The 8,452-nt window shown below is 48.4% G+C and overlaps 1 long non-coding RNA gene across 1 annotated transcript; it reads left to right on the top strand.

Moving 5' to 3' along the window:
- The first annotated feature begins 1,604 nt into the window (after positions 1 to 1,604).
- Positions 1,605 to 5,742, top strand: Gm30475. The gene is made up of 3 exons (XR_385629.3): positions 1,605 to 1,824; positions 4,053 to 4,299; positions 5,543 to 5,742. It is a non-coding gene; the product is annotated as a predicted gene, 30475 (long non-coding RNA).

Genomic DNA, 8,452 nt, shown 5'->3' with positions numbered 1-8,452 from the left:
TATGTCTTAAGCAGCACCATAGCTGGGCAGCTGTCTGCCCTCCATGTTGCTAGAATCCACCGTCTAGCCCTAAGTTATTACTATGTTTCAATAGGGCTGCTCTTAGCTCCCATTAGGCAGCTCTCTGGGTCCCTAGTCCATGATGGCTCTTCTTGCTTCTTTATCTCATGGTGGTTCTCTGTCTCTCTTTCACGTTCTTACTTTCCCATCTCTGCTCCCTTTTTCTCTCTCCTTCCTTGTGGTCTCTGGCTTGAAAACCTAAACCCCGCCTATGTCTCTTCTCTGCAGCTATTGGCTGGTGGCATCTTTATTTACCAATCAGAATTAACTGGGGACGGGGTCCCTCAGGTTAAGTGCAAATCTTGGAGGCCAGCACTTAACATTACAATAAACAATAAGAGACAAATCCTCAACATGTGTGACTCTAGTCCCAGGACCAGCCATCTGCTTCTCTGCTGAGGGCCAGATAGTCTAGTGTCCTGTGAGCTTGAAGCCTGTCCTGCTAGTGACATAACCAGGTGACCTGGGTGTATATTACCTGAAGCCTTGGGTGTTGACAGCAAAAGAGGCTGAGTAGACTTCAGATTCATCAGCCGAGCTCTTACAGTTAAAGAAACCAACAATGACTTCAGCTTCAGTCATCTACCGCAGACATTCAATATCAATTCAGCCAGATGGCTTTGCCAAAATCTTTAAGTGAGCATCCTCACACACCACCCCAGAAGTCTCTGGGGCCGAGGTTCACTTTCAGAACTCCTTACCAGAGATTTCCAAGCACAGCCATGATGTTGGACAGTAGTGGGTAGGGACATCTATGACAAGGGTGGTGGAGACTTTGGTGTTGAAGACATTGGGATAGGCAGAACAGTTAGAATAGAGTATAGGGGTGCAGTGAGGTTATGAGAACCTGGGAGGCAGAATTTCCTAGCATTATTGCAGGCTATACGTAATCTCTCCTCAATAGATAGCCCTGGGCTCCGCAAAGAGGGAGGTTTTGCAGATCAAGGGTGCCTTTGCAAACAGGGGCTCTGGAAACAGCATCACCGTGCCAAAACATTTTTCTGGTTCTCTGAACGGCAGCTTTTTCTATACACGGAAACATGGAAGACACCGGGGACCGGAGGAACAGGTGGCCACATGATTTCCGCCCTAGGATTAAAGCCACAAACCAAAGAACATCTGCTGGTGTGTGTAGAAGAGGGGATGTGGTGGGTTTCATGCTCAGCTGAATAGTCTGCTGGCAGCCTGGCCTTGACCCTTCTGTGTGGCTTCCCTACCCTTTCCTGAAAGGCTCGGAGGGCTGCTGGTTCATAGTCCTTTCCATTTGCATGGCATAGCAGGGTTCCGATTGAAAACCTCACTTGTGGGCTGGGGGCGGGGATGGGAGCTGAACCACAGATTTGAGAGAGAGGTAGAGCCAGCCGCCCTACAGTCTGCGGGCACCAGCCACCTTGTGGCTTCATTTGGCCCTTCTGTCTTACAGACCCATTGAACATCTATTATTTATGATAGCCAAGTGGCTTGGAACAAGCTGAGACTCAATTAAGATAATGTTCCCCACACAGCAGCTGCTGTTAACGCCGGGAAGATATTCCCACCCCACCTCCTCCCTTTCTCAAGCCCAGAGGTAGAGGGGCAGAGATGAGAGAGCTGGGTAAAGAAGTCCAGAGATGGAGTTGGAAGCAGGCTGGGACTATGTCAGCAGCTCGGCCTCCCTGTCAGTCAGTACCAGCTTCTCTGAAGAGCGTGTGTGGTGCTGATGATGTTAGCCAGAAGCAGCCAGGCATTGACTGGGCAGGGGGTCTTGGTTAGAAGCCGGCAGAGGTGAGTGAAGCGTTGATGTTCACGTGCAGGAGGGAGGAGAAAGAAAGGAGTTGTAGTTCAGGATAGTGACTTGAGACAAATGCAGAGAAGGTGGGAGAGAGAAACAAAAATGAGAGGGAAAAACCGCCTGGTGGGGGCAGAATAGAGGCTTTCTGAGCCGAGAGAGTCAGTCTAGTCCCCTGATGAAAGTTCTGTAGAGGAGACAGGCCAGCGCAGCCACCAAAGTCCTCACCGAGCTGAGTCTTGGGAGGAAAAAAAAAAATGGGAAAAAATTTCTGACCGCCCTGGCCTCTACGTTTGAGGTTCCCAGCCTTTACCTCTCTGCTGTGCTCCCTGCACTGCCATCTGGAGGGTCAGCCTGGAGAGCGAGGTCCGTCTAAAGCAGGATAAGGTGGCCAGCAGGCTTCATCCTTGTCTCCTTCCTACACACCCTCTACACCCCGCCCCGCAACCCATTGCAGCGATCCCAGCTTCATCTGCAACGGGTTCCAAAGGAGCAGCTTTGTGGAGCATGCTGAGGGTGTGTGTATATGTGGGCGTGGGGGTGAGGCTCCCCCTAAAATCCTGATGTTCAACCTTCTGCTGCGGCAAGGGTCCATCACTATCAGTAGTTCCAACGTCCAATTCTTGCTTGGTGCTTCACTTCCCGCAGCAGCCCCCAGCTCCGCCACGCCCCGACTCCCCGTTGCCACGCCCCCATTTTTCGTTTTCTCCGGCAGAGCTTCCTCTCACTTCAGACAGAGTGCTTTCAAACTGTCTGTAGTAGGCTGGTTTTATTTCACTTTTATTTGATTTTACGGTACTAGGAAGGTGGTGAGCTGGGGTCTTGTACATGCCAGGAAATGCCCTACCAGTGAGCTATGTCCACAGCCCTTCTCATTGTAAACTTGCTATTTTGTGTCAGGTTCTCAGCTAAGTTGTCCAGGCTAGCCTGGCATTCACTCTGGGCAAGCTTGTAACGTGTGTAACTGTTCCTGGTAACTTGAACCTCACACAGTTGGAGTTCCTGGTTCAGCGTGCTCTGGTTAGTTTAAACAGAAACTAAAGGTCTGAAATGGCTGGAGACACCAGATATTTGGAAGTCACTACCCAGCTAGGAACAAGGATAAATCAACCAGGACCAGACTCCCATAGGAGGCGTATGTTCCATTCCTGTGGCTTGGAGTCTACTTCCCATTCCTGACTGCTAAAGGGTCCTGGCCCCCTCTGCTGCCTCTGATCCCAGATGCATCTGTCCTTACTCTTGCCAGGAGGCAGACATGGGGTGACACTGACTCCCATGCTTTTAATCTCAAGCTCACATAGGTGCCCATGTACGGCGGCAAAACCTATGCCAGCCATTCCAAGAGGCAGAACTTAGAGTGGCCATAACAGGATAAAATGTTCAGAGCCTTGAGTGGCCAGAAGTACACTGGGTGCTCTCTAGGGAGGAGATGGGTCAAATCCAGCCCAGCAGAGCACTATCATGAAGCAGGTAAGACATGTGGGCAGTCTTTCCACCTGGAATCTACCTTCTGCGAGGGAGCTCTCACCTGCTGGAAAGTCTCTTGCTCCTCTCTCCTCTTCTTTCCTTCTCTCTACTCCTTTCTCTCTCCTTCTCTCTTTCCTTTCTCCTTCTCTCTCTTCCATCTCTCTCTTCTATCTCCTCTGTTCTCTCTCTCTCTCTCTCTCTCTCTCTCTCTCTCTCTCTCTCTCTCTCTCTCTCTCTCTCCCCCCCTTCCTCTCTCCCTCCCCCCCTCCTCTCTCTCGGTTAGACAAGGAGGGGCAGCCTCAGGTATCAGTTCTCACTGACTACCTTGTTTTAAGACGGGCTTAAAATGCTTCTGGATTCAGCTTTCCATTGGCTCCTGGGGATCCAAACCCAGGTCTTCATGCTCATGAGACAATCACTTTACTGGTTGAGCCATCTCATGAGGCTTCTTCAGAGACGTGGCAGGATGGTGCTAGACTAAGAGCAAAGCAGATGGGCCTGGAGATTCGGGTGATGGTGTTTTTTGCCATTCATTTTACCCCAGAGTCACATGGGAGCTCTCCTACCCCTCACTGCAGCCCACAGCCTGTCTGAGAGCTTTGTGCACACATCCCTTCCCAGCATGAGTGACTATTTATCAGTTGGATTTCTTTTTTTGCTGAAGGCACTCATGAGCAGCAGGCAGGTTCGTAGGCCTAATCAGGTCGGATGCATCTCTAACCAGACAGGGAATGTGTCTGGATTTGTCACCCGACAGGTACAGATGTCTTGGGCTCTCATCCATAAGACAGAATCACTCCTGGGATTGAGAGGCTCCAACGCATCTGTCAGAGGCAAGCCACATGTTGTTCCAGACACTGACGACAAAGCTCCTGCCGCAGCCTGGGGTCAGTGGGCCCAGCACTCCATCAGTGGGATAATGAAAGTGAAGCTGAGAACAGCTACACCACCTGCTGTGTGGAACCTCCCACAATCCTCTCCCATCATGCTCCAGTCAAGCACAGGTAAAGGGAAGGACAATGTTTCATAAACAGAGCAATGTCACCTCCACTGCCTACTAGCTGGGTGGCTCTCATGGTCAGATGAGTTCATGTTTGACCCACAGCCCTTGGGAACCGGCCTCCTTCCTGGGCCTTGGCAAATAGAGGGTGGGACTCTCTATATGGTCATAGCAGCTTCCATAATTCTGTGGGCTTCAGGTCCTAGCTGCTATATGATATGTGATTTACAAGTCCTGGTCCTAGGCTGGGGAGATGGCTCTGTGGGTAACATGTAAGAATGAGAACCTGAATCAAGATTCCCTCAGAAAAATACCTGGCATGACAGTACACACACCTGTAACCCTAGCACTGGTTAGCTTTGAGTTAAATGAGAGACCCTGTCACAAAAATACATTCTAATGTCATCTTCTGGCTTCTGCAGACACTTATGCACATGCACACATAGGTACACACAGGCACACATACACACACATTGAGGTACTTTGAATGTAATTGGGCACCGTAGGCCCACAGGGAGTGGCACTATTGGGAGGTGTAGCCTTGCTGGAGGAAGTCTGTCACTGTGAGGGTGGGCTTTGAGTTCTCACATGCTCAGGCTATGCCCACTGTGACATGCATAGTCTCCTTCTGCTGCCTGTGGATCAAGATATAGAATTCTTAGATCCTTCTCCAGCGCCATGTCTGTCTGCATACCGCCATGCTTCTTGTCATGATGATGGTGGGCTAAACCTCTGAAACTGTAAGCCAACCCAAATTAAAAGCTTTCCAGAGAGAGAGAGAGAGAGAGAGAGAGAGAGAGAGAGAGAGAGAGACCTAGCACTTTCCTTTATAAGGGGGGGGGTGGAGGGAAAGAGACCTAGCACTTGTTAGCTGTACAGCATTAAGTAGAAAAGCCTTCCATTCTCTGTTACTCCTCCCCAGAAACACCAACACACCCAGAAGCGTGTCTCCTAGGAGACTCAGAACCCCATCAAGTTTTTGTTGTTGTTGTTGATGATGATGATGATGGCCAGCCGTCACACTCACATACATTACTGAAAGCCAGTCAGTATCCATGCACAATATAGATGCTCAAGGTACTTCTGACGTCTTGTCCCTTTAGAGGGTCAGTACCTCTGAAGCCCAGCTTCCAGTGAGCACTTGGGAAGTGTTTGTGGCTCTTTATTTGTAGGCTATGCTGGCTGGAGGACTCCAGTTTCTACCTGCTTGAGTTAAAAGCATTCTTATAGTTTCTCTTTTCTGTCAGTCAGGAAGTGGGTGAGAGGAAGTTCTGAATCCAGCCAGGATTCTGGCAAGGGACGTCCATTCCACAAATCTACAAATGCTGCCAGCAAAGGAGACATGCCACTGCCAGGCAGTGTGGGACACCACATTGGCAGACTTGTCCATGGTGAGGACTCAGGCCAAGAGATCTTTCTGCCCTGAGCCTTTGTTTTCCCAGCTGTGATCAGGTACAGACATAAAGATATTTTATTCTTACACCCTCTTTCCTGACATTTAGTTCTTAAAACTCTTGGAGTGTCTGAAGGAAGGCCCTTTTGTTTGCTGGTGTCTGGTGCTCTAGGATGGCCTCAAAATATGGTTTAGTTGCCAGGGAGTCAAACGTGAGCTCTGAAGAATAAAACCATTATTCTCCCATCCCCACTCCACTCCCCGCACCCCAATCTCTGCAGAAAAGAGATGGCATAGAGACTTCATCAGACACAGTGGAATGAATTCTTCTCATTTTATGACCAGTGCTGTTCTACATGTTCCTCTTGTTAATGCAAGTGGCCTTAGTAAGTATAAAAAATAAAATGGAAATTTTTGGAAAGCTTCCCAGTTTGGTGAACACATCCATGTCCTGGAATGTTTTGCGCCCAGGATGGAAAGACATGAAAACCATAAACTCCCTTCTACCACATCCTTTACCCTACATATATGTCTTCTATCTGGGGGCTCCAGAGTTGCATCCTTTTGTGGTAAATTGGCAACAAGAGAAATGAGTGTGTTGGTTTATCTCTGTCATCTACTTGATGTAATTTGGAGTCACCTAGGAGACACACCTCGAGGTATGTCTGTAAAGGGATTTCTGGGGAGTATTGAGCATGATCTCACTCAGGGGCTCACACATTATTCAGGATTATACATCCATTCCTATCAGTGCTTGAGGCCATTCAGCTCTCCTGGGGGTAGGTCTCCTGGCCACAGCACACAGAACCAACCCACTATAGGCAGTGTGGACCCACAGATTCCATACCTCTGTAGACCATGAGGTACCCCGTTGATGTTACCATTCAGCTTCCTGAGAGAGTCACTGGATGTCTGCATGCACTGCAGAACTCCAGACTCAAATACTACTGAGAAGAGTTGCATTTGTCACTCTGTGCTGCTCAGCTATGAGAGCAACTAAAGCTTCCTGTCCCCATGTCCTCCCTTGCTGTGACTGTCACCTCCAACAGTAAACTCACATAAACCCCTACTTTGTTTTGGGAACCTGCAAAGTAGCTAAAATACAGGAGCTGTGCTGGGTGCCCTTTAGGACAGCATTCGGAAACAGAAAGCCCTCTTTGGGGCTCCCTGAGTCCTTTTGAGCAAAGGGTCTGTAGTGGCTATTCCTGGTTGTCAACTTGACTATATTTGGAATGAACTACAATCCAGAATTGGAAGGCTCACCAGTGACCCTTATCTGGAGGCTTGGAGATCCTTATCTGGATCTTGGTATGGAGATCTTGAGCCATAGTGGCTATGGATTCCAGAAGATTGAATCTCCGAGTTTAAGGAACACACCTTTAATCTGGGCTACACCTTTCATCTGGGATTAAAGGTGTGGTGGAACACACCTTTAATCTGAGCTACACCTTCTGTTGGAGACAATATAAGGACATTGGAAGAAGGGAGTCTAGCTCTAGCTCTTGCTCCTTCGCCTGCTTGCTGTGTGAGACTGAGTAACTGCTAGATCCTTGGACTTCCATTCACAGCTGTGACTGAACAATTGTTGGGAATTGGGCTGCCGACTATAAGTCATCAATAAATTCCTTTACTATCTAGAGACTATCCATAAGTTTTGTGACTCTAGAGAACCCTGACTAATACAGGGTCCTTATGAACTGAGTGAATGTCCAGGATTGCCAACTCATCTTTCCACAGAAAGACTCAATTGTCAGACAAAGGTCTACAGATCTCACAAAGAGATGTGAACTGACAAGATGAAGATGTGGTTTTCAAAAGTTGCATACAAGCCCATTATAAGTTAAAGACATCTTCAGTATCCATGGCTTGCTTAACTATGCTTGCTCACTTTGCTTACTTATAGATCCCAGGACAATAAGAACAGGGAGGCAGCCTACTGCGAGATTGGCTCCTCTCACATCAATCAATCATGAACCGCCCTACTGCTACATCCATGAGCCCATGAAACGGAGGCACTTCCTCAGTTGTGGTTTCCTGTTCCCTATGGCTCTGATTTGTATCAAATTGATCAAACCTAGCCACAGATCTTTATTTGGGGACTGAGGACTGTATCTAAAGAAGGATGTACAATATTGATCATCTGAAGAGCTTAACAAATTCTTGGGGACGGGGACAGCTTGTAGAGTCTATACTCTGATCCTCCCCAAAGGCCATGTCAAAATTAGCAGAGGAAAACTCTGATGAGCTGGACTTGCAGGCCAAGGATGACATTGAAAGATCACCGCCCAGGTGCAGACTCTTAAACAGGCTGCCATGGCTTCCAGCTACACACCTGCATAGGTGTAGGCTACACACCTGCATAGGTGCAGGAAACAGGTGTGGGAGAAATCTGATTACTCCTGGTTTAAGTACAGCCTTACAAGTTTTCTGTTTGTTTTTGTTTTTGATTTTTCCAAGACAGGGTTTCTCTAGTAGCCCGGGCTATCCTGGAACTCACTATGTAGACAAAGCTAGTCTCAAACTCAAATATCCTTCTGCCTCTGCCTCCTGAGTGCTGGGACTAAAGGGGGGGGGCTATATTTCAGCAGGCTGTGGTAACAAAATTCTCAGTTTCCTTTATTGCTATTGGTAGTTTACCAGGAAATGTTTTCCAGAGGGCAGGATGGAGAGAAGAGAGCTAATAAGAACTCAGAATGCTTTGTGAGCAGGGGTGGGCCTTAGTCTCCACTCTTTAAACAGTTCTCCAGCTGTGCTGTGGGTCATC

This window comes from Mus musculus, chromosome 17 (genome assembly GCF_000001635.26).
Source record: "Mus musculus strain C57BL/6J chromosome 17, GRCm38.p6 C57BL/6J".
Lineage (NCBI taxonomy): Eukaryota > Metazoa > Chordata > Mammalia > Rodentia > Muridae > Mus > Mus musculus.
The sequence above is the reverse complement of the archived record's forward strand: the minus strand, read 5'-3'. Positions and strand labels throughout refer to the sequence as shown.